At 39.3% G+C, this 27,443-nt stretch overlaps 1 protein-coding gene and 1 pseudogene across 1 annotated transcript in view; both read right to left on the reverse strand.

The window, feature by feature from the left end:
* The window catches only part of PLXDC2 (plexin domain containing 2), a 448,391-nt gene that overhangs the window by 150,017 nt on the left and 270,931 nt on the right, over positions 1-27,443 (reverse strand).
* LOC109273663 (phosphoglycerate kinase 1-like) lies at positions 964-5,672 on the reverse strand (annotated as a pseudogene).

Raw genomic sequence — 27,443 nt, forward strand, 5'->3', positions numbered from 1 at the left:
CTGCAAGATCATTATCAAGCCCAATGTCATGAAGCTTTTCCCCTATGTTTTCTTCTAGGAGTTTTACAGTTTCAGACCTTATGTTAAAGTCTTTGATCTCCTGACTTTTGTGTATGGTGTAAGCTAAAGGTCCAATTTCATTTTTTTTGCTTGTGGATATCCACTTTTTCCAATGCTGCTTGTTGAAAAGACTATTCTTTCCTCATTGTGTATTCTCAGTACTCTTGTTGAACATCAATTGACTGTATATATGTGCATTTATTTCTGGCTTTCTATTCTGTTCCATTGGCTACAGTCTATCTTTATGTGAGTACCATTACTTTGTAATATATATATTTTTAATTTTTTTTTAATGTTTTTATTTATTTTTGAGACAGAGAGAGACAGAGCATGAGCAGGGGAGGGGCAGAGAGAGAGGGAGACACAGAATCCGAAGCAGGCTCCAGGCTCTGACCTGTCAGCACAGAGCCCGACACGGGGTTTGAACTCACAGACCATGAGATTATGACCTGAGCCAAAGTTGGACGCTTAGCCGACTCAGCCACCCAAGTGCCCCGTAATATGTTTTGAAACCAGGAAGTGTGACACCTTCATCTTTGTTTTACTTTCTCAAGATTGTTTGACTATTCAGAGTCTTTTGTAGTTTCATATGAATTTTAACATTTTTTTCTATTTCTGTAAAAAATGCAATTGGCTGGGGCGACTGGGTGGCTCAGTTGGTGAAGTGACTGACTTCAGCTCAGGTCAGGATCTCATGGTCTGTGAGTTTGAGCCCTGCGTTGGGCTCTGTGCTGACAGCTTGGAGGCGGGATCCTACTTCAGATTCTGTGTCTCCCTCTCTCTCTGCCCCTCCCTCACTCATGCTCTGTCTGTCTGTCTCTTTCTCAAAAATAAATAAACATTAAAAAAAATCATAAAAAAATGCAATTGGCATTTTTCTCTACCATTGGCAGAGATGGCATTAAGTTTGTAGATTGCTTTAGTAGTATGGACGTTTTATTTTATTTATTTTTCAATGGATGTTTTTATTATTTATTTAACAGATCACCAATGTTGTCTCCCTATCCCTCTACAATTAAAATTTCATCTTTTTTCCATGATGAGTAGTCAAACAAGGACAAAGTTAATCAGAATAAGCTACTTCAAAAAGAGAAGCTAACATAGCGCAGTTTCTTCTAAAAGGCAGAATAGAAGTATATGCCCTCTAGGATGCATAATCACCAAGTGATTATAAGTTACTAAGGAATTCAAATGGCATCTTGAAGGATGTAGGCAAATCCAGGGTGCAGTAAAGAGGAGCTGAGGTGCTGTGCAACTGCTTAAGGGCTCCTGGCACTGCATCTCTTGGCTACTAGCTGAATCTTGACACAAGGGAAGATTTAGTCAATGCCAAGTGGAGATGTGGCAGGTGCTACACAAGAGATGTGTTGACTTAGGGGCTGTGCACAGGAACCAAAAGGCAGGAAAGTATTAAACACTTCTGACAGCATCCACCCCAGGAAGGACTTTGCCTTCCGGGAGCTCTAAACTGGCACCACCCCCAGTGCTCACATGGCTGACTTTATCCTCTGTGTTCCATTTGGCCCAGTAAGGGGCAGTGTCTCCACCTCCTAGGATGGGGATGCATCTCCTGAAAGCGGCTTTCACCACCTCATCTATGAAGGCTTTGGTTCCTTGGCCAAAAGCTTCCCATTCAAATATGCCCACAGGTCCACTCCACACAATCTGCTCAGCCTGAAGAACTGCCTCAGCATACTTCTTGATCCTCTCAGGACCAAGGTCCAAGCCCATCCCACCAGTAGGTGTGCCAGAGGCTACAGTGGCTTGGCCAGTCTTGGCATTCTCATCAAACTTCTCAGCAGTGACAAAGTCAACAGGCAAGGTGATTTTCACACTGTTCTTCTCAGCTTTAGAGATGAGGACTTTGCTGATCTTGCCTCCCTCTTCATCAACAGAGAAGTGCCAATCTCCATGTTGTTGAGCACCTTAAGGAAAGTAAAAGCCATTCCACCACCAATAATCATCTCATTGACTTTGTCCAGTATATTGCTGATCATGTGGATATTGTCTGCGACTTTAGCTCTTCCCAGGAGGACCAGGAAGGATCAGTCTGTGCTCTCCAAGGCCTTGCAAAATGGCTCGGCTCCTTCTTCCTCAAGAAATGTCTGGCCTTCTGTGGCATACTGACTCCCACCATGGTGCTGTGGGCTCAGTGAGTCGTGCCAAAGCATCGTTGACATAGACGCCCTAGCTTGGAAAGTGAAGCTTTGAAGGCTTCTATTTTGGCTGGCTCAGCTTTAACCTTATTCCCAGAAGCATCTTTTCCCTTCCCTTCTTTCTCCACATGGAGGTGGAGGTTCTCCAGCAGGATGACAGACCCAGCAGCTGGGTCAGCCCAAGCTTCCTCCACTTCTGGGCCTGCATAGTCCCTCAAGAACAAAACATCTCTGCCCAGCAGAGATCGGAGTGCTGTAACGCCTGGCTCCAAAGAGTACTTGTCAGGCAGGGGGACACCTTCATGCCAGCCCAGATGGCTCATAAGAACAACTGACTTAGCTCCATTGTCCAAGCAGAATTGGATGCTTGGGATGGCAGCCTTGATTCGCTGGTTAGTTCTTATCTGGTTCCTCATAGGGACGTTAAAGTCCACCCTCATGACTATCTACTTCCCCTTCACATCCAGCTCGTCCAGAGTCAGCCTGTTAGAAAGCAACATCTTGGCAATACAGTGGCAATGACGCTGACAGAGCTTAAGGGGTGGAGAAGAAGGTGTCTGACGTGCTCTCGAGATACATGCGGAATGCAGAGTGTCCTGGGCCACTAGTATGGACATTTAAAAAACATGAAGTCTTCCGATACATGAACACATGGCGTCTTTCCATTTATTTGTGTCTTCTTCAGTTTCTCTCACCAGTGTTTTATAGATTTTAGTATACAAGTCTTTCACCTCTTTGGGTAAATTTATTGCTAAACTTATTTTTTTCTTTCCAATGCTATTATACGTAGATAAATAAATATGGATATATATGTAAATAATAATAATAACAATATATAAATATAAATAGCAGAGGTTTTCCTCCCTCTGGTTATCTTTTCAGATAATTTGGTATTAGTGTCTAGAAACTTTACTTATATTTGTATGTCAACTTTATCTTCTGCAACTTTACTCAATTCATTTATTCTAACACTTTTGTGTGTGTGTGTGTGTGTGTGTGTGTGTGTGTGTGTGTGTGTGCGTGTGATCCTTAAGGTTTTCAACATATAAAATTATGTCATCTGCAAACAGAGATAATTTTATTTCTGTCTTTCCCATTTGGATGCTTTTTATTACTTTTTCTTGCCAAACAGCCCTGGATAGGAAATGTGGTGAATCACATTAACTGATTTTCATATACTGAAGCATCCTTCCATCTGAGGGATAAATTCCATTTGGCAATGGTTTGTGCTTCTTTTCATGTGTTTGTTTGCTAGTATTGTGCTAATCAGGAATAATTTTCTGTATTTTTCTTTTCTAGTAATGTCTTTGTTTTGGCTTTGATATCATGGTAATGCTGGACTTACAGAATAAGTTTGGAAGTATTCCCTCCTTTTTCCATATTTTGGAAGAGATTGAGAAGGATTAGTGTTAATTCTAAAATCTTTAGTAGCGTTCACCCATGAAGATATACGATCTTTTTCTGTGCTGTGAGTTTTTTTTTTTTTTGATTACTGAATCAATTTTCTTTTTTTGTGGTTGTTAATTGTTTTAAACATTTATTCATTTTTTGAGAGACAGAGAGAGACAGTGTGAGTGGGGGAAGGACAGAGAGAGAGGGAGACACAGAATCGGAAGCAGGCTCCAGGCTCTGAGCTGTCAGCACAGAGCCCAACACGGGACTCAAACTCATGAACCGTGAGATCATGACCTGAGCCGAAGTTGGACACTTAACCAACCGAGCCACCCAGGCACCCCAGTGATTCAATTTTCTTACTAATTATAGATATGTTCAGATTTTCTATTCCTTCATGATTTAGCCTTGGTAGGGTTCATGTTTCTACGAATTTATCCATTTCTTCTATGTTATCCAATTTCTTGGCATAGAATTGTTCACAGTAATTTCTTATGATCCTGTTTATTTCTGTGACATCAATTTTAATATTTCCTTCATTTCTGATTTTATTTATTTGAATCATTTCTCTATTTTTTCTAGTTAGTCTAAAGTTTGTCATTTTTTCTACTCTTTCAAAAATCACTTCTTAGCTATGTTGATATCACTATTGTTTCTCTGGTCTCAATTTTATTTCTGCCCTAATCTTTATTATACCCTTCCTTCTGATAACTTTGAGTTTAGCTTGTGATTTTCCTAGTCCCTTGAGATGTAAAGTTAGTTTATTTGAGATCTTCTTTTTTAATGTAGGTGCTTAGAATTATAAACTTCCCTCTTACTATTGCTTTTGCTACATCCAATAGTTTTGGTATGTTGTGTCTTTGTTTTCATTTGCCTCAAGATATTGTGCAATTTCCCTTGGATCTTTTTGTTTGGCCCATTAGTTGTCTGAGAGTGTGTTTTTTAAAGTCCACATATCGGTGAATTTTCCAGTTTTCCTTCTTACTATTAATTTCTAGTTTCATCCTACAGTGGTTGGTAAATATGTTCAATATGATTTCAGTCTTTTAAAATACATTAAGACTTCTTTTGTGGCCCAATATACGATCTATCCTGGAGAATGTTCCATGTGCAATTTTCTTAAGAAGACTGTGTGTTCTGCTGCTGTTGGGTAGGGTATTCTGTATATGTCTGTTAGGTTCATTTGGTGTACGGTGTTATTTAAGTATACTATTTCTTTATTGATTTTCTGTCTGGATGCTACTTCCATTATTGAATGTGGAGTATTAAAGTCTCTACTATTATTGAACTGCTGTCTATTTCTCCTTAAATTTGTCAATGTTTGTTTTACATATTTAGGAGCTCTGATGTTGGGTGCAGATTTTTTTTTTAATACTGGTTATATCTTCCTACTGTGTTGGCTCTTTTATCATGATATAATGTCCTTTGTGTCTTGTGACAGTTTTGACTTATGGTGTAGTTTGTCTGATATAAATATAGCTGTCCCTGTTCTCTTTTGGTTACCAATTATATGGAATATATTTTTCCATCCCTTTACGTGTATCCTTAAATCTAAAATGAGTTTCTTGTAGATAGCAGGTAGCTGGATTTTTTAAATCCATTCAGTCACTCTAAGCGTTCTGATTGGGGAGTTTAATCCATTTACATTTATAGTAATTATTGACAGAGAAGGACTTACTATTTCTATTTTGTTAATTATTTTCAGTCTATCCTGTAGCTCTTTTGTCCATCTTTTCTTGTCTCGCTATCCGCTTTGTATTTCATTGATTTTGTAATGGTATATTTTGTTTCCTTTCTCTTTTTCTGTTGTGTATTTTCTATGTGTTTTATTTTTGTGCTTACCATGGGGCTATCATAAAACGTCTGAGAGTTTTAATAGTCTATTTTAAGCTAATAACACTAATGTTTAAATCATTCTTAACCAATTTTAAAAATGAAGTAAATTTGTCCTTCTTACAATGACTACAGTCTGATTCTTTACAACATTTATTGACAAAACAAACATCTCACTTTGACATTTTTGGTTTAGCTTTTAAAATAAACTAAACCAGATGTTAGTTTATAAGTGTGTATAGTTTATTTGGAGAATATCTACAGTCCAAGTGAAATATATTTTTTTTTCTGAATCACAAGGCAATTGTTTTAAAAAATTTAACACTGAATAAAGAAATTTATCTTTCAAATTACAAAACAACATAATATCAATTGCTGGTTTAAGTAAAAGAATTAATTCCATTTTTTAAAGCAATCTGATAATAAATTTCTTTTTAAAATGTCATGAAGAATTTACTATCAAGTCTAAAATGAATAAACTTATGTGAGGGTAACAGAAAATGACAGAAAGAATTTTAAGGCATTTTATTACTTGTTCCATTGTGAGTAACTTAGGTTTATGTCTATCACCCACACTAAACTGAATGTTCCCCTGCGGCAGGGAATGCATTGATCATTGTTTCCTCTGCCTACTGCTCTGTGTGGCACATAACTGGCTCTCTGCAAATTTTCACTGATTTCTATTGTGTAACTAAGAGGAGGGATGTAGGAGTGCGAACAACGTTGACTCCATCTTTGGTCCTCCGCCCCGTTCGTGCCCACACAGTGACTTCCCCCTTGGGGCTACGTGTTCCAGGCCCTGTGGAGGTTAATGTACATCCTGACCAGAATGCAGGAAGGCTCGTTCTGATCTTCCCTAAAGTGGTGCACAAAAGACTCCACTTTAGATAACTAGTAGAGACCCTCTGGTGTGCAGATGGTGACCACACCACCATGCCCCTGGCTTTACAAAAGCCGGGGACTGGAGTCCAGATGAAGTGGAGAATAGCTTTGGAGAATAACCACATACTGCCTGGATCATCTGCCTGCCTGATTCCCCTTATGCCCCTATCAGCAGGTTACCCTGAATAAAACTCTGTGAAAATGAAATGGAATGGCTTGCTCTGTTCTCAGTCTTAAAGTGCCTTCTCAGTCTGGAGGATACATTACGGACCCTCCACCTTCTAACAAGGGAGAGGAATAAAAATACATTTTACTTTAGTTCTGGTAGAATCAGACTCCCTGGTGAGGGAATGACAGCATACAAGGAGCCCAGTGAGGAGCCAGAGGTGACAGGAACAACCAGGTGTGAGGCGATATGGAACCTGACTGTTGGCAGTGAGAATGCAAAGAAACCGGGTCTGTGGGGGGAAAGATGAACAGAGCTGATAGAACAGGAAAAACAAAACAAAACAAAGGTACCTAAAAAAAAACGTAGATTCTGCAAAACTGGAAGAAACATGTACAGATTGATGAACATGGGAGGAAGATTTAGGAGGAAAGACAATGAGGACTCAATATGGAAATTCCAGCAGCCAGCGGTGTGGAAGCAGGATGACAGGCTGGGTGTTCCAGTGGGCGGTGTGCAGAGGAAGGCCAGGGACAGGCATGCTGGAGCCAGCCTTCAGGGTGGAGGAGCCTGAGCATGGGAAGGTGCACAGGAGGCCAGGGAAGGAAATACACCAGGTGAGATGTTGTTGCAGAAATCCACAGGGGTGATGATCTCAAAAGAGGAAGAGTTTATGGTATGAATGCCACCACTGAGGTGAAGGAATAGAACGGATATTTCTGATCAGGCCATTCTCTCTTATTGCTTATGATAAAGATCACAGGAGAGAGAACGGATTTACGCTGCAAGGTGATAGTAAAACACTTCTAAGTGGCATGGTCTGTCATTCTACTGCCCTCCTTGACCCAGCGCTAATTTATCCGTCCAGTTTTCACTCCAGGGTAGGCAAGGTCAGGTCTCCCTGCATCGTTTTTCAGTTTCTTTCATCTTTGTACCCCCTCCTGGAGAGCCCTTCTTCTGCATAAACTACACCTGTCAGAGCTGCACGTTCTCCAGCTTTATGGTAAACACTTCTTCCTCAACGATCTCCATCCCTGCTAGGCAGATGTCTCGTATTCCTTTGAACTTTCATGTAAGTTTTCAATTTTCCCACAGACTGAGGATATTTTTGGTATATATTTACATATATATTGGTATATATTTGGTATAAATATATCAAACATAGTACCAAAAATATATACCAAGTATATATACCATATATATATTTGTTTCCTTTCCTAGACATACGAATTTCCCTTTGAGGAGAGAAAGGTTCAGACTCAGCATTTGCTACACTTCTATGACTGCTTGGAAAAGAAAACTGTGCTTTGCATAGTTCGTTCATCCCCCACCCCGCCCCTCGTGGCAATCTGAGGGTTGACTCAGGTCAGATGCTGTTTTGGGGGACCAGATACAGCAATGAAAAGATGGAGAGGCTCCTGCCCTCTGGGAGCTTACTTTCCATGCATTGGCATTACATTGACTAGTTAAGGATCTTCCGAGTTCTAAAGATTTATTACTCTAGGATCATTTCCTAATTAGAGTAGTATTTTAAAAATATATTTAAATATTCTCCATTGAGGGGTGCCTGGGTGGCTCAGTTGGTTAAGCATCCAGCTCTTTTTTTTTAATGTTTATTTATTTTGAGAGACTGATTTAGAGCATGAGGGAGATAGAGAAATCCCAAGCAGGGTCCACACTGTCGGTACAGAGCCTGATGTGGGGCTCGACCTCATTAACTGTGAAATCATGACCTGTGCCGAAATCAAGAGTTGAACGCTTAACTGACAGAACCATCCAGGCTCCCCAAGAAGCTGCTTCTTCACTCAAGGAATAACAATAGCCAATATGCTCAAGTTGTCAATTTGTATGGAACATTTAAAACCACTACATGGCAGTGACTCACACTGAAGGCAGCAACATTGTACTTTATAAAAATAATGCATTATAAAAAATGATGACACATTGTCATTGACACAATGCCCAAAACTCAATAGCTATTGCTAAGTACATCCTGGAAACAGAAGACTGAAACATATTATAATAGTAAGATTATCTAGTGTAAGCAGAAATTTGGGAGAATATGATATTCTATTTCATAAAGACAAACAAATGTAAATATTGTAACATCCCTGAGGGTAGGGGTTAGTCATCATAGATGGGAATTCCTCTTTTTTTTTTTTTTTTAAACTAGGTAATTTATTGTTCCAGGGTTAGGAAAGGTTCAAATTTTTCTTTTTGTCCACCAGAAAACGATCAAGATGATTTCTGATTTCAGTTCTGATCAAGCTTTTCCTCCTTTGTATATACATAAACAAACACAAGAAATCCTCAATACATAGAACTTCCTCATGATTGCATTACAAAAATCTTAAAAACCCCTCAGACTTTTTTTTTTTACCCCTCAGCATTTTTTTTTATCCACCTGTGATCTGAACTTTGCATCTATCACAAACTTGATAACCAATGAATCTTTCTAAAAACAAAACAAAACAATAAAACAAAACAGGTTCTGGAGATCTACTGTATTTTAACACAGGGCCTATTTTAACATAGGGCTTATGGTTAAAAATACTATATTGTCTACAGAGAAAAAACTGGGGTTGCCAGAGGGGAGGGGGGTGTGGGGAATGGGAGAAATAGGTGAAGGGGATTAAAAGGTACAAACTTTCAGTTAGAAAATAAATCACAGAGATGAAAAGCGTGGTCCAGGGAATATAATTAATATTGTAATAACATTGTATGGTGACAGATGGTGACTAGATTTGTCATGGTGAGCACCGAACAATGTAGAGAATTGTTGAATCACTGTGTTGTGCACCTGAAATAAATGGGATACCGTATGCCAACCATACTTCAATAACACATATTTTTAAAAAGATAAATAAGTACTAGGGATGTAATATAAAATATGACTGTAGTTATATGCTTGTCTATTGTCTATTTGAAAGGTGTTTAGAGAGTAAATCCTAAGACTTCTCATCACAAGGAAAACCTTTTGTTTTTCTTTTCATCTTTTGTTTTGTTTTGTTTTGATCTCTGAACTTATTGCGGTGATCATTTTACAATATATGTAAGGTAAAATCTTAAACATACACGATGCCATATGCCAATAATTGCCTTATGCCAATTATGTGTCAACAAAACCAGGGTAGGGGCGCCTGAGTGGCTCAGTCGGTTAAGTGTCCGACTTTGGCTCAGGTCAGGAGCTCATGGTTCATGAGTTCGAGCCCTGCATTGGGCTCTCTGCTGTCAGCATAAAACCCGCTTCAGATCCTCTGTCCTCCTCTGTCTCTACCCCTCTCCTGCTTGTGCGCTTGCTCTCTCTCACTCTCTCTCTTTCTCTCAAAAATAAACATTAAAAAAAACTGGGGTAAAAAATACCATATTGTATACTTGAAATTTTGCCAATAGGGTAGATCTTCCATTCAGTCTTCTTGCCATTAAAGAAAAAAAGAAAAAAAACAAAGAATGAACAAACGAATGAATGAGTGAGAGGAAACTTTAGGTGATGGATATGTTTATGGCTTTGATTGCATTGACAGTTTCATGGGTGACTATCTCCCAACTCCTCATGTTGTATTCATTAAATATCTGTAGCTTGCTTTAGGATGAGTCATATACTTGGGAAGCTCTAAAGGAAATAAGATTAGAAGACTGAGGATGAATGATAATTCGGGAACCTATCAAATGATATAACTTGTAGTAAAAAAAAAAAAAAAGGTGATAATGAGGTTTCCTCCAATTTTAATAGTGATACTAGCCTAAACTCAAACTTCTCAAACACTGATGAACTGGTATGAATACTTTCTTACCATTATATGATTTTGTTTGATCTATCACACAGAGATTTTCTTAATTGCCACTAACATCTTCCTTCTTTCCCTCACATATTATGTATGAACTGTGTCCAGTGCACGGGACACTGAAGAGAGAATGAGAGAAACATAGGACTATTATACCTGTCCTCATTGCTTTGATTCCCCGCCCCCCCCCCCCCCCCAATGCTCTATATTAATTCATTCTACAACAACTTTTCCTAAAAACCGCAGGGTGCCTTAGAGTTTTTAATCTGATGTAAATTCCCAAGAGGAAAATTTGGTAAATGGTAATGCCTAAATTTATTTGAGCAGGGATCCAATTTTTTAAAATTGCTGAGTGTCAGGGTACCTGAATCGCCCAGTCATTTATGCATCCAACTCTTGGTTTCGGTTCAGGTCATGATCTAGCGGTATGTGACATTGAGCCCCGCATCAGACTCTGTGCTGGCAGCGCAGAGCCTGCTTGGGATCCTCTCTCTCTCTCTCTCTCCCTCTGTCTGCCTCTCCCCCACGCTCTCTCTCAAAATAAAATAAATAAACTTAAAAAAAATTGCTGACTGTCTCTGAGCCCTACAGAATACACTGTGGGAAACATCACATTCCAGGGGAAGGGGCAGGGCCAAAGGATCGAGGAATACTCACGGCTGATGTTAACCTGCTATACTCACCAATTTTTCATTCAATGGTTATTGGTAATAAGAAGTAATCTGTCCATTTTGAGAAAGATCAATCAGAGAAACTTGTGTAACAATCAGCTTTTGTCCTAAAGAGATTTTTCTAGACCCTGAATTATGCCCTCCTCTTGATTATGAAATAAGACCCCAAATTAAATTCTTTAAGCAAACAGATGAAACACAGATAAGATAAAGGTTTACTTCAGTGAATTTCTAGGATAATATCAAAAATTTATTTCCTACATTTCAAAGTCTGAGGAAGATATATAAGTATAGAGAATAGGGATCTAAGAAGTCTGATAAGGAGAATTGCAAAGTATTAACTTGTACCTAAAACCATTTATGAAATCTAGTAAAAAGATTAATCTAAAAGAATTACTAAAGATAATTTCTTTAGGAATAATCTCCTAGATTAATTTGTTGAATTTTCCTCCTTTTGTTCATATTCCCTGGTGAAATTATTTTCTTTCTGAGAAATATACATTCTTACTCCTAAGAGGTAAATATCTTGAAATAATTTCTATTCTGAGGATAGGAATCCAAACAACAACAGCCAAAACACTCTAAACAGAACAAACTCTAACACTCAAAATACCCTACACAGAATGACCTCTTTCCCAAAGTGGCTTCTGTCCATCAGAAAGACTTTTGAAAGTCACCTTTACACAGTAACTCTTCCAAGAGCAGTTTTAGGACCTTAACTATGACAGTGAAGGAAGACCATGGCACATGGCTATTCTTAGGTCAGTGTTTCACAAAGGTAGATTTAATCTTATCCTGATTAAAATGAAAAACAAAACAGAAGGTTTTTTTTTTTTTAATGTTTATTTATTTTTGAGACAGAGAGAGACAGCATGAATGGGGGAGGGTCAGAGAGAGAGGGAGACACAGAATCTAAAACAGGCTCCAGGCTCTGAGCTGTCAGCACAGAGCCCGACGCGGGGCTCGAACTCACGGACCGCGAGATCGTGACCTGAGCCGAAGTCAGATGCTTAACCGACTGAGCCACCCAGGCGCCCCAAAACAGAAGTTTAGATGTCACCTCTCAGGTACTTATTTCTGCTTCTATCTTTCTTCTCAAACTATTACAAACTCTGTGGTTTGGCTCGTGACTCAGTTTGTTCACATTATCATTTAATAAGGTCTCACTCTGACTTTTGCCTCTACATTGGAAGAAAATTACCAGGCTTCATGGCAGCAATTACCCTGTCCACTCAGACATTCTATTTTCTTCTAATTCAACCTACTAGTCATATGATCAACATGGTCACATGTTAAACTTGTGTGAGGTCATCAACTGACAAATTAATTTTGCAAAAAATAAGACTGAAGGAAATTCTTGGTGCCATAGAAGTAAACTGAGTCAACAAAGCCACTGGTCATCCAGTTTCTGAATATAACATTATGATTCCTTAAAGGCAGGAACTGTGCTTTATTTATCTGTGTCTGATGTTTAGTTTAGTGTCTGATATAAAATAGCCCTCAAGAAATGTTTGTGGAATTAATGAATATTTTAAACTATTCAAGGCCAACAATGCATTTTAAATAACCATACTTTTCATGGGTTTAACTCATCAATTATTGTATAATTTAACATCCTAAAATTGAAATGAGCAAATCAATTTGTGGAGATGAAGTAAATGATGTCCCAGGTCACATCACTCAAGAGCAGGTCAGGGATCTGAACTGAATCTGCCTCCGAATGCCATGATTTCACAGAGCACCAGGCTCTTTCTCAGAAGGTTCTTAATGATGATTAATGCGATGCCCAACTATGGTGATAGCAAAGCTAACTAGACAGATAAAGAATGGGGCATTGGGAGATCTGGTTGTTTGACTTTACCAGCGCCTACACAGTTATATTCCCTATTTCCCTGACTTGCTCAGGAATGCCAGAAAGAGACGGGTTGTTGTGTGTAGGGGGTCGAAGGGGGGATGTGGAAGACACTGCAGTCATGTCTTTTGCTCATGGTGATCTACCTTGTGAATTCTCACAGCCCTGGATTTCCCTGCCACTCAGCATCCCTCAGGCATCCCTGCCAATTGCTTGGAGAAAATTGAACTGAACTGCACAATGCATCTGGAAACTAAATAATGACCACAAATATTTGCTTCTTTAATACACATTTCATTGATTCCTGTCATCAATGTGGATAATCATGCTTATCATAATATTCATTTGAAGTCAACAATGTTAAGATTAATTGTGAATCATTCCAGCTGAGGCTGAGGACATGTTTTCCTCTGGAAATGACATTAAACATTGTAGTTCATGTGTGCAGGCCAACCTAAAAATAGGATATCGATTTATGTGGCACAAATATTTGCTGCGTGTGCAACATTTCTAGAACAGAATGAAGTAGGACTAGTACAGAAAGAATGCTCGTTTCTCCATATACCAATAAAAGGTTGGTGGAGGCTGAAGTGGAACATAAGGATCATCTTATTCCCAAGGTCAGGTAGTGGGAGTGCCCAGAATCAATAGGACCTGGAAGCTCTTAGGACAGTGAGAAGGCAGGAGGACTGCACAAAGAGAAGTGATTGCTGCAGATGCACACTGTTCTCCTCCCGATTAATTATGTTTCTTTAACTTCATGTTTTTATTGCTGCCTGTGTGACCCCGACTTATTCACTCCATGAGGGTCAGTTTCCTCCTATGCTTGTTGGCAGCAGAACAGCCACACTGCTAGTTTGTAGTAAAGATTAGAGATAATACACCTAAAGCCCCTAACATAAAGACTGGTGCCTAGCAGGCATTCTGGGAACAGTCTATCACCACTGTTACTCCTGCAGTAACTACCATGATGACCACTGTTTCTCTCACCACCACGATTACTTGCTACTTGCTGGTCAACTAAAGGGGCTGACCCTAGAGGATACAGCTTGATTTGTTTCCCACCGCAGCCAGCCTTCAAACTCACCCTACTGAATCTCTTCTCTTTTTCCTTGACATCTTGGGAACATGCTGTATCATTGCAGGTATTAATGAGTAGCACCATTTTTTAGGTATTAGGGTGCAGACTTAAGAACCGAAGGTCTCTACCTCATCTGGTTTAAAGCCAGTTTAAAGGTAATCCCTCCCCATCCAAGCTTAGATTGGACCCGAGGCTCATGGACCCAGAGTGCAGGTGGCCTGCCCTTTTACCCCCACCCCTCTGGCTGCTTGGCTCCTGTGGTCAACAGAAGCAAGACACGGAAGAACAAGGAACTGAGGCTTCTTTACAATTAGCTAGTTTTCCTTGGATCTCTCTCTTGGGTATTAGGCAGGCATGATGTCATGGCAGGTATCAAAATCCATGAGGTGAATTTACAGATTTTTCAGAAAGTTCCACCCCCTCCTCCTGGGCTCTCTCCCACTGCCATTCTGACTTGAGGGAAGCACTCTTGGGTCGACACTCCCCTGCCACTTCCCCACTTCCCCACGTCTGGTTCTCAGTGGTAAGCCCACAGACTTTTTGTGCTGCACACACCTTGTTCCAGGAGGGAGGGTGTTGATAAGTAACTCGAGCTGGGCTAGCCTTCTTGGCATCTACTGAACAATGGGAACAATGTGACTGTTGCCATATATCACATTTGCCCTTTGTCCTCACTCCCCCTGCAAGCTACTTTACAGCCTCCCCCTTAGACTTCTTCAGTTCGAGTCCATGGCGAAGGAGGAACATTACATGGTTTATACTCTCCTCAGTTTTCTGAAGACCCTTCTCTCTAATGAATCAGAATCTTCCTTATACAAGCTCTCTCATACTTTGGTCTCTCTTTAGACTGTAGAACAACTTATTACCCACTGTCTTCAACACTGAGAGTTGACTTTGACCCAGAAGAATATGGTGCTTGTCTTTGCTCTTATCTACGTACACTGAAACACATGAAGGAGTGCCACGGGGTGGAGGTGAGGAAGGAGAGTGAGCATATGAACTGGCAAAGTGTTCTCTCTCACCTGCTCCTCATTTACTCTCCAAGTATGGAGCTCATGCCCTCAACAAAAGCTGCAGTGCATTTGGAAGAAGGGGAATGAAAAATTCATCTGACTCAGGACAGGTTGGAGATCATGTGGCCTACAAGAAGAAAGCAGGCTTTGCCATAGTACAGGAGAAGGAGAGTCTACCCAGAGATTCATATGTAAGGCATTTGTGTAAACTGATTCATTAAAACTAAGAAATACTCATATGGGACCTAGTTGCCGGCAGTAAGAAGTTGATAATTTCATTAGGAAAATTAAATGTTCATACAGAAAGCAGATAAAATGACATATAACAATATACATGACAGAACAGCATCATACACTGGAGACTAACTCTTTAGGGAATTTTAACAAGGAGCTGGAGTTGGTCCAGGAAAAATTCCTATAGGAAACTGGTCCAAAAAATTCCTACAGCAAATAGGAACTAAAGCAAGATATAAGGGATAGGAAGGCTGTTGAGTATTTTTTATTAGTATTTTAATAGCTGTTTAAAGCAACAAAAGCACTTCAGTGTAAGACTTTGAAAACAAAATTATAAAAAAAGTAAATAAAAATCAAATTTGATTCTACTACCCTGAGATAACTACTGTTGTTAACATTTTCAACTTTGTTCCATTCTTTCTCCCTCAGAAATCCTATTACATTTCCCTAGACAATCCATCGTCTCAACATAAAAGCGACTATTGCATATTTTGTCCTCTTCTCAAATTGCCCTCCCCCTGCTCGGAACTTGTCACTCTCAGCTGGTGACTTTACTTTTTATTTCACTGAAGGAGCAGAAGCCATCAGGATGAACTGGCTTCCGTCTGAGAGGCCAACCATTCCAACTGGGCACTTTCTGCCCTGAAGGACTCTGCTCCTTCCGTTAGACATTCTAAGATATATCTTCCCAGTTTTCATGCACACACATGCGTGTACACACACACACATGCAGACACATGCCTCCTCTGACTCCACGACCCACAAAATAAAACACACTCTTCCTTTGGTTCCACATCTCTTCCAGGTGGGATCCTACTTCTCTGCACCCTTGTACAAAATTATTTCAAAGGTTTGTTAAAAATGCCATCTCCCATCTTCACATTCCCCTTCCTCTCCAACTCCAACCACCAATCAGGTGTCTGTTCCCAGGACTCCTTCAAAGCTGTCCTTATCAGTGTAAGCAGTGAGGTCCACACTGCCTGGCTAATGCTTGACCCACGTCAAGAACTTCCAGGGCCCTCTTTTTTCATTAAAGCATTAAAAATTGTTTTATGACTGTGTTGTTACAAAAACCAACATAACCTAGTCCAGGTCCAGTATTACATATTCATTGTTACTATATTCATATTTTTTTTCTTCTAATTGAAAAAAAAATGAAATTCAAACATTCCATGTGCCCTACGATATCATGGGACCTAGGTACTGTGCCTCCTGTCCCCAGTGGGTAAGATGGCCCTGAGGGTAACTTGTTAGTCCTCATCTTGCTCAAACTCTGGAAAACACTCCATGCAGTTGATAATCTTCTTGTTGGTTTTGTTCCCACCTCACTGGTTGTTGTTCCTCAGCCTCTTCTGAGGCATGCTCCTCCTTCCTGCCTTGCCAATATTGACATAGTCCACACCTGAGTGTGGGACCCCTTCTCTGTCTATGAGAACAATCCTAGGGCCTCTCAACCTGTCCCGTGGCTGTAGAAGGTGATCCCTCCTAAACTTCTATCTCCAACCTCCATTTTCCCTCTGAAATTTGGACTCTGAAATCTTAACTCCTTATATTACATCTCCAGTTGAATGTTACATAGGGATCTCCAACATACTTTGACTAAAATAGAATCCCCTTAATCTTGTTCTTCCCTAGTGTTCTACCGTGCAATAAATAACACTACTATGCACTCAATTGCTCAAGCCCAAATACTTAAAAATCACCTTTGACGTTTCTCTTTTCCTCATATCCTTTACCCAATTCATCAGGAAATGTTATCCTGAATGTTATCAGCAGTACCTTCAAAACATATCCAGAAACCTTCCATTATGGCAACAGAGTAAGACAGATGGATAACTCTTTAATAAATAGAAGAGTGATTAGATTTATGAGCTTGAAGGACAGTATAAATAAATAATAATTGTAGCTTAAGGTAAGGGCTGTGCAACAGAGAAAGAGGAAAGCTGGGGAAGAGTATTCAATCACTCCCAGAGAGGTGGTGATCATTACCCAAACCAAATGTACAGCATTTTAGGGAACACTGAGTTATCCATATAAAAATAAAATATAGATATAGGATGAGGTTTAGGTTTGATGTTTAGTAACGATATGGAACACAGAATGCAGATCTGGATACCGACGGAGAATTTGTGAAATCTAAAAAATGAGCAGTTCGGAGTCACATGGTGGGGCATGCTTATGTACACAGAATGGCAGAAGAAATGGTGACCAAAGTGCATCAGATAAGGATCTCTTAAAAGACTGGTAACAAATCAAGATATTGTTATTTACTAGAATACAAGGGAAGAAAATGCTTCATGAGGAGGTGATGACCAGTAGAGCCCTATGCCACAAAAAGGTCCAGGAGAATTAAGGTCAGTTAATAATTATGTAAGCTGTTGGCAACTACTTGAACACTTCCATTTTGGTAATGATAAGCCTAGAAAGCAGAGTAAGAACATTAAGGGCTTTTCAATAAGGCATCAATCAAAAACATTTTTAGGAGAAGAAAAAAGGAAATAGCATAGTGACTAAGGCAGGAAACTGAGTGAAACCAACATTTTCACAATTTGTGAGGTCTGAAGTAGGTAACGGTGGTTGAGAAGAAAGTGGGAGGGGTGTCTGGGTGGCTCAGGAGGTTAAGCATCTGACTCTTGGTTTTGGCTCAGGTCATAATCTCACGGTTTGTGAGTTTGAGCCCTGCACGGGATCTGTGCTGACAGTGTGCAGCCTGCCTGGGATTATCTCTTCCCCTCTCTCTCTCTGCTCCTCCTCTGCACTCTCTTTCTCTCAAAATAAGTAAACTTAAAAAAAAATTATATATGTATACATATATATATAATTCTTTATATATATTCTTTGTATATAATTCTTTATAATTCTATGTATATATAATTCTATATATATAAGTGGGAAACTTCAGGAGGTTAGGCAAGAAAGGACTGATTCTGAGTGTAGGTTCTTCGGGAGTCTAAATCTAAAAAATAACATGACTGATTGATGGTTGGCAGGAGTTTGTTTTTAGGCTGATAATTCAATCTTTCCTCTGTTGACTTAGAAGTAACACAAAACTTGTGACACAGCCTTCACTGAACCAAAATGCGAGCCACGCATTTTCACTTTGCCTTAGAAGAGTGTGTATGAGTAGATCAGTGTTACCCCATCTTTTAGGGGTTCTCAGACCCAGTTCCAATGTGGGGGGATCCTCCCCCACACTACACCAAGCAATTCTTAGACACCAGCAGAATGTCCAAGATGCAACTCAATTCTGACACTATCTACCCAGAAATAACATCAGATTCCACAGGTTATAAGAGTTCAGTCCCACAAGGCTGACCCTCCCCACCCACTAGATCAATTGCAATCCCCAGGCTGCTACCTTCGCTCTGACCCACGGGCTACAGTTTTGAGGCTCCAACAACCTCCTCCTTAGGTTTAATCAATTTGCTAGAGTTGCTTACAGATTTAGGGAAAAGTGACTTACATTTACCAGTTTGTCAAAGGATATGATAAAGGGTATGAATCAACACTTAGATCAAGAGATGCGTAAAGCAAGGAATGAGGAAGGGGCGTGGAGCTTCTATGTCCTCTCCGGGTGCACCACTCTCCCTGCTTCTCTACCTGGTCACTAACCCAGAAGCTCTCTGAATCCAGTCCTTTTGGGTTTTTTTAAAAGGCTTCATTACACGGTCATGATTGACTAAGTCGGTGGCCATTGTCTGATTCAATCTCCAGCCCCTCTCCCTTCCCCGGAGGTCTGGGGCTGGGACTGAAAGTGCCAACCCTCTCATAACTTGGTCTGTCCTCCTTCCTGGCAACCAACTGCCATTCTTACCTAAAGGCTTTGGAAACTTGCCTCATTAACACAACAAAAGCTTTCTTTATCTCCCTTATGGCAGGAAATTCCAAGGGTTTTAGGAGCTATGCGCCAGAAATCATGGATGAAGACCAAAAATACATACGAGAAATATATATTTGGTCATTTCTTGTAAGTCACAATATTGCTCCCCGTCCTCTCAGACGGTTGAACATATTATATTATCCCCATATGCCATTTTTAGAAATCACTAGATGCCATTAATACTTGATATCGCCATTTTTCCTGTGACTTATTTCCATCACTGCAGAAAAAAAAGTTAAAGTAGATGGATTGCAGCTGCTGGCCAATGCCTTGAGACCTTAATGATAACAAGTTCAAATTGAATTTACTAAACCAGCAAGTGAGGGCAACATGCAAGATGATATAGTGATTGCCGTGTAATTGCCAATACAATTCATATCTTGTTTAGGTCCTTTTTCCTTCCAGCCCACGGGGATATCATTTGGGCTCCAATACATAGCAGGCAACCCTTATCTCAATACAGATGAGTGCCCTGCAAAAACTGGGTTCTCGTGATGAACAGTTTTGAGACCAACAGATCGAATCAAAAATCAAAATTTAAAGTGCAACAAATTATTGGCAGAATTATTTCACCAGTCAAAAGACCCCACTCCCTCCTCTCTGTCACCTGTGTTTGCTAGCAGTTATCAACTGTGACACTAGGGAGAGGGAGAGAATAGTAACAGGAATGACATGTCCTGAGCAACTGAGCGGCAGCTCTGAATTAAATTAAGTATCTTCAGAGTCCCACAAAATGTCTGCAGTTGGCTGATAACTACACAGTGTTTACTTCCACCCCTTACTTTGGAGGAAGAAGAGGTTTGTATCCCATCATCTCCATGTTATGGATTGTCTGTTACGTTGCTATGGAAACCTACTATTTCCTTTCGCGATCACACCTCCCCCTCTATACATCTTACAAATGGAAAATACGAGCGGGATTACAAATTTATAAAAACTTCATTAGAAACTCCTACATGCAGACTAAGGGTTTAGTGAGAAAGAACAGGATTAGATTTTTCCTGTGTGAATCATTGGTTTCACCAGAAATCCTTCAACACTTTCTCCCACCGCTACTTATGGTTCTTCACAAGTGGTGATATTTCCATGGATAGTCAGCCTTTGCTAGAATGAGATTCGCTTGCTTAGCGTGTCCTTACTGTGTACTTCTTCCTAGCGACGAGAAAGAGATAAGCTTTTTGTTTGTCTTCTTGAAGCTACTGGCTCAGATCCCTCGTATAAGTTTTGTGACAGAGAATTAGCGGTTAGATTCGTGTTTTCAATTAATTCATTTTTTGAATAGCTAACGTAAGAAGTGTTTTATTTTTCTTTTGCATCAGTCTTACATACTGGTTTTATATTTCAAGGCTTATAATATCACAGCTATGCTGTGTTACCTTTTCTATAAAAGCTATTTTGGTTAAAAGAAACACTACACTTGAGAATGTATAACTAAAAGAAAATAGTAAAACAAAGGAGAAGATTCCTATCAAACATAATTAAGAGAATGCCCTTAGCAACACAGTCACTCCCTCAGTCAAATCTAACTAGATTTCATCTCCCCTCAGATCTCTTCAAGTGGGAGATGAAATACTGTGAAAATGGCAACATTTTCTTCTGGCTCAGACGCCTTCTTCACTCAAACTACTTAGCACTGTTTTTCTTATATTGCTGTCCATGCTCATTTTCTATTTTATTACTAAACAAAGAAACACTAAACAACAACAACAATAATGAAAAACAAACCTTGAAACATTCTTTTGGGGGTCTGTGAGAAATAGACTAGAAATGCAACACTCAGATGTTCCATTTTTAATTTTTAAATACATTTTTGGTGAAGGTTATGTAATTGCGGTTTATCAAAATGATGGGCCACCAGTCTTGTGAGCTAACATTTAGTGCCATGGCAAAGTAGTCGTCACATAATTAGATCACGCAAAGCAATTTCTAAGACAGTACACACTGCCGGATCCCTTTGATATGGCTGGGAGAATATACTACAAAATGTGAACAGTGATGATTTCTGGGCGTGGATATTAACAGTGGCTTTTATTTTTTTTTTCATGCTCCTCATTATTTTCCAAACATTTCAGAACGTAACAGTCAGGGATGCTTTTGGCTGCAATAACTGAAAATCTGACTACTCATGGCTTAAACAAATACTGGTTTATTTATTTATGTATTTATTTCTACATTTTTACCCATCAAGAAGACTGGAATGGGAAGTGGTTGGCATTGTTTCAGCTGCTTAATAATGATCTTTCAAACTTCCCATCTTTAGATTTGCTTTTTTCCCCTCCTTATTGGCTCTCGGCCTCACGATCACAAACTGCTACCTTAGAAAAAAGGAATCATATGGGATTTCAAGTTAGAAAATGGGGCCAGAAATAGTTTAGTCATGTTTCGTCCACTGAGTCTTCACTGAAGCCCCTTTCTGAAAACTGATTGCCAAAGTGATTTTTCCTTCCACCTCATTTGCCAGAACTGGATTCCAGGGCCATCTAGAGCTACACAGCATGTAGAGACAGACCGCCATATCTTGGTTTAGATGCATCATAAATCATCGCCTACATCTTATGGGAACAATGATGTCTTCAACAAAACCACTTAGTGGGGAAGGAAATGGGAATGTGTATTCAGTAGTGCCAGAGGCTGAAAAATGCCCCACCTCCCAAATATAGCCATGTTCTAATCTCCGGAACATTTGAATGTCACCTTATGTGGCACATAGGGGTCTCTGCAGATCCTTAGCTGTTAAGGATCTTGAGGTGGGGAGATTATCCTGCACCGTATGGGTAGGCCCTAAATGCAATCACATGAATCCATAAAACAAGGAAGTGCCAGGAGATTAGGAGATTAGACACATATACATAGGAGAAAATGATACAAGGATAGAGCAGAGAGAGATTAGAATATACTGGCCTTGAAGATTAGAATGCTGTGCTCACTCGCCAAGCAATTCAGACAGGAAGATACAAGGAACATATTCTCCTTTAGAGCCTGCCTAAGGAGCAAGGCCCTGCCAACACTGATTTTGGGCTTAGTGATACTAATCGCCAACTCCTGACTTCCAGAACAGCATCCTGAGAGAACAAATCTCTGTTGTTTTAAGCTACCCTGTTTGTGCTCCGTTAGTTTCCTTAGTCAAAGGAAACTAATACAGATAGGAAAGTGAGGTTTTATGTAGGCCACCTTGACTATACTATGACTATGTGTGTGTATAATATATACTAAGTAATATATTACACTTTTAAAATAATATATTTTAGAATATATTCTTCTTTTAGAATATTCTAGAATATTCTTCTACTTTTAGAAGAACATTATTTAAAAAATAATTTGTGAAACAATGAATGAACTCTTCCCATATTTCCACTTCAAGGAAAGAATGTATTTTCAGCAAGGTGCTACCCCAGATGTGAGCAAATCTTTATAGGATCCATAGACATCTATAACCCAGTGCCCCTGACTTCTGCAGACACTGCCTGGGCATTTTCAAAAGTGGATCTGGCCACACAAGATAAATTACTGATACTCTGCTAGCTCTAGATTCAGCATTTTTTTTCAACTATAACCTTAAGTTTAGAAAAAGAAATTTGTAGGTGAAAACAAATAGATTCATGCTCAACCCAAAAGGCATAACTGGGACAAGTTTTTCAGGAATAAATTAAGGAAATGGAAAAAGAGCAGGGCTCTTAATTTTCCTACAGAAACAAGGTGAAAATAGTAATAGTATCTTTAATCTGCCATGGAAAATAAGTGAGGGATGACAGAATATTGGTATTCACTTCAAAGCCGGTTATTAAATTTTTCCTTTTTTCCCTCCAGAACTCAACATGACACGGGCTATTTTCAGACTATGATCTCTCTTTCATCAAAGTCAGCCCTAGCTGTGAAGACCACCTGGTCCACATAATTACCTTAAGCACAGTCTCTGTGTCTCCTGCTTCAAATGACCTCTTTCTTGGTGAAATAAGACGTCTCTTACCTTTGGCTGTGTGAAATATGCTCTCAACTCTAAATTACTTATTCACGGGAGACAAATGCTCCTGGATCAATTCAGAGCACTGATCTCTCTCAGTGGGCCCATGAGAACTCTATTCCCAGGGCACAACAAGAAGGCAATCTGCAGATTACCAGACAGAAATGACTAGGGAGGTCGGAAAAACAGCCAAGTGAAAAACCTGCAGAACTGCGCTTCTCAAAATCTTGCTCAGAGAAATCTAAGAAGGAAGTTAAATGCCTCTTTCTTCACGCATGAAACAAATAGTTAGACCCTACCTTTAGAGAGCGCACACTGCTTGTCCAATGCTTGTAATGATTTTATATTCATCACTTAACACTTTTTTCCTGAGTCCCTTTCCCCAACACATATATCCATAAATTGGCATGAACTTTCAAGTTTTATAATTACAAAAGAAATCTCTGTAATCAAACATACAAAATAATTACTTAGCCTCAGAGACTATCAATGCTTACAGAACGTAAGCTTGGAGTCCTCATGGCATGAAGATTTCTCCTGCCTGATTCTCTACCCCATCTGGCACTGTTGGGCACCACATTTGTCTTAAAACTATCTCCTCCCTTAAAATCTGGGCACTGTGCCTCCTTCTCCTTCCCCTGACTACGGAGTCTGTTTTCTTCATTTGCTTTCTTCTGTCAAAACTGAAATCAAATTCCTTGCTTCTAATCTCTTCTCCTCCCTTCCTATCCCTCTTCTCCATTCCTCACTCCTGCCATCCTGTCCTTCCTTCTTCCCAGCTCTTCCTTCTCCTGGATCTCTTCCCCTCCCCTTCCTTCTCTTCTCCTTTCCTTTCTTTTCCTTTTTTTTTGGGGGGGGGGGAGGAAGGTTCTTTTTCATCCCAATTTCCCCCTATAATATCATTTCCTTCCATGGTGAGGTTGTTATATGAGGTAATAATTCCACAACTGATTTCTCTAGTCCTGATCAAAAAAGGGGGGTATGCAAAATCATTGAATCAAAACTGAAATGTGCATGGAGGGATTGGTTACCCACAAGTCAGATACTAATTAAGACAAGAAAGTGAGTGGAAAGACTTTTGAAATGTCACACAGTGTTCTCCTTTTATCCCAGCTGAGACTCTACTTAAATCAGCATTTGCCAAATTTTCCAGAGAACATTGGTTGGGCAAGACGGTCCTTGGGGAAAAAAAAAAAAAAAAGATTTCAATGGTCAAATTAATTAGGGAAAAACTACATATCTCCATTATGAATTTTATTTTATTTTATTTTATTTATTTATTTATTTTTAAATTTTTTTTTCAACGTTTTTTATTTATTTTGGGGACAGAGAGAGACAGAGCATGAACGGGGGAGGGGCAGAGAGAGAGGGAGACACAGAATCAGAAACAGGCTCCAGGCTCCGAGCCATCAGCCCAGAGCCTGACGCGGGGCTCGAACTCATGGACCGCGAGATCGTGACCTGGCTGAAGTCGGACGCTTAACCGACTGCGCCACCCAGGCGCCCCTCCATTATGAATTTTAATAAACAATATCATAAGGACTGAAAATTCTTAGAGGAAATAAATTTATCTGTATTTAATCCAATGTTACACAAACTTATTTGACCACGCAACCTTTTTTATAAGTCAACTGATCTTAATGAACATCTCATAACTCCTAACAATCCAGTGGCACTAGATTGTGTGACAATGTCCATAACTCCTTGTTAGAGCGCAGAGGGATTTTTAACAATTCCATCTGAAACCTACTTTCTACACATTCTTTTTTCCACTGCCTTCTCTTCACCTTCCCCTCCCCTGGTGTACCTAATACTCTACTAATCACCAAATTATTTGAAATCTGGAAGATACCTACTCATGCCTGATCTCTCTCCTTTCTATTGCTGGTGTGCTCTCATAGCTCTCATACCTTTTTTTTTTTTGTTTTGTTTTTGTTTTTTAGATTGCTCCTATCTGCAACTTTAAAAAAAGATTTGCTTGATCACTTTCCTCTTTATCCAAGTGAATCCCTTGTTTCCCACTTTGTGTTCCCATCTCACTTTGTAAATATCCCTAGAAATACACAAATTCTACTGAACCTATTGCATCCAGTAAATTGCAAATCTCTATACCTACACTGTCCAATAAGGTAGGATGAGCCACACAGTGTAACATCTGAGCATATAAAATGTGGCTGGTCTGAATTGAGATACGCTACATGCAAAAAATACACACTGGACTGTGAAGACTGATGGCCAAAAAATGAAACAAATTATTAATAATTGAAATATTGATTGTGTATTGAAATGTTAATATACTGTATATATATGGTGAAATTAATTTTGCCTATTTATTTCACTTTTTATGTAACTAACTACTAGAACATTTTTAATTACATATATGCTCACATTTGTGAGTGCCATTGTTCCATTAGATGGCATTGTTCTACAAGGCTGGCACCCCCTCTTACCACACCTCCTAGCCGTACTTGTAATTGTCACTTAGCAAATGTTTCTTGAATAAATGCAATTCGTTCACAAGGTAAAAATGAAATTAGAGAAGGTCCTGAACTTCTGAAGTTGTGACATTTTCTTACAGATAGTAAATGTGAATATTCCATAAGCATTATACACGTTACGTGCCAAATACAATATGGCTTTGAGCTAAGCAATCATTCCGTACTTAGCTATTTTATAGGAAGCCCTGGAAAATAACTCCCTCACAAAATATATCCTTACCATTAACGTTCACCACATGTCAAAATTAGTTGAAAAAGCGTACCTTTAAGCAATATTAAGAGTATTAGGAGTATGGTATCCCAATTGCACAATTTCTAATATGAAGGGTTTTTTCCTAGAATATTCAATCAAATATCTATCCTTCAGCGATGGTATCCTGAGGTAATAGGTAATAACATTCCTCTTTTAGACAGAAAAGGAATGGAAACAAAAGGAAAAAAAAAGCTCAAGATCTCACTGGCTTTTACAGATAAACCCTCTACCACCCTAAGATAGTATGCACATAAAACCACATCAGAGCCTCGGCAACTTCCTATGGAAACAATGCTACTGCACTTTGATGAGGGCAGAAAAGGAATCCCAGTTGTAAGGCAGCCCAAGTCCTTCATCATTTCCAGTCACAGGATTTCTTGAATCACTTTGAAGGCACAATCCTTGACAGAAATGTAGTAGAAATCCTGGTCTAACACTGGACAGAAAATTAAACCCATGTGAGTTTCAGTCTTAGCTAAATCTCTCTGTGCAGCCTTGGGTAGACTGCTTACTGTCTGTGTCTCGGGATATGTCAGAATTAAAGAAATAATTCATAAAACTTCTGTCTGTAGTAATTCGCACAAACTGATGCTGAGGATGATCTCAATCTTTTAAACCATATCAAAATAGTTTTCATGAGTGCACAGGATACTATGTTCCTTTCCTTCCGTTAAAAATCCAGTGGTTAATTAAGCAACAGATGAAGACTTCCTTTAAAGAAGATTTAATAGATAGATCAATATTCCGTAAATTATTTGCACTGTTTTGAGGTTTTCTCCAAGTATATTCATGTATACACATGTCTTCTCCATGTATAACAGAATATAAATGTCTGTTCATGCCATTTTTGCTGTTTCCAGTTAATGTGGGGGGGGGGGAGCAGAATAAGCCAGTATTTACATAATAGCTTCACTTGAATTTAAAAGCAGAGTTTATTGTTTAAGTTATGTTCTCTTATGCATTTCACAGATTTCATTTCATAATTAGGAGATAAATGTGTTTTCCAAAAATAAAACAGGTTAAGGGGCGCCTGGGTGGCTCAGTCGGTTAAGCTTCTGACTTTGGCTCAGGTCATTATCTCATGGTTCACAAGTTTGAGCCCCATGTCGAGCTCTGTGCTGACAGCTCAGAGCCTGGAGCTTTCTTTGGATTCTATCCCCCTCTCTTTCTGCCCCTCCCCTGGTCGTTTTCTCACTCTCTCTCTCACTCTCAAAAATAAATAAAACATTTAAAAATACATAAATAAAACATAAATATCATGCCTATGAGCAACAGTGTTGAGGGAACCAAAGCTCATATGACATTTAACAAGGGTGATGAATCCTCTATGAAAATCTAATTTGCCTATAAAAATGTTTTGGAAACAAGACATACACTCAAAGGAACAGATTAGATTCACATTCTATAATCTACCAATATGCTCTTACATTCTCCTTAATTATAGTCTAATGTAAAGAATGAGGGGGGCACCTGGTGGGTTCTGTCGGTTAATCATCCGCCTCTGGATTTCAGCTCAGGTCATGATCTCATGGTTCATGAGATTGAGCCCGTCTGCACTGTTGGTGCAGAGCCTGCTTGGGATTCTCTCTCTTCCTCTCTCCAAATAAATAAATAAACATTTTTAAAAAAAAGAATGAGGAAGGATGAGGAAACCAGAATAAATATGATTATTTCTTTTTATGCATGAAATTGTTCTATACACGGAAGCTTAACCCAATGAAATATC

Source organism: Panthera pardus, unplaced genomic scaffold, assembly GCF_024362965.1.
Source record: "Panthera pardus isolate Hobbes unplaced genomic scaffold, ASM2436296v1 HiC_scaffold_6, whole genome shotgun sequence".
Classification (NCBI taxonomy): Eukaryota; Metazoa; Chordata; class Mammalia; order Carnivora; family Felidae; genus Panthera; species Panthera pardus.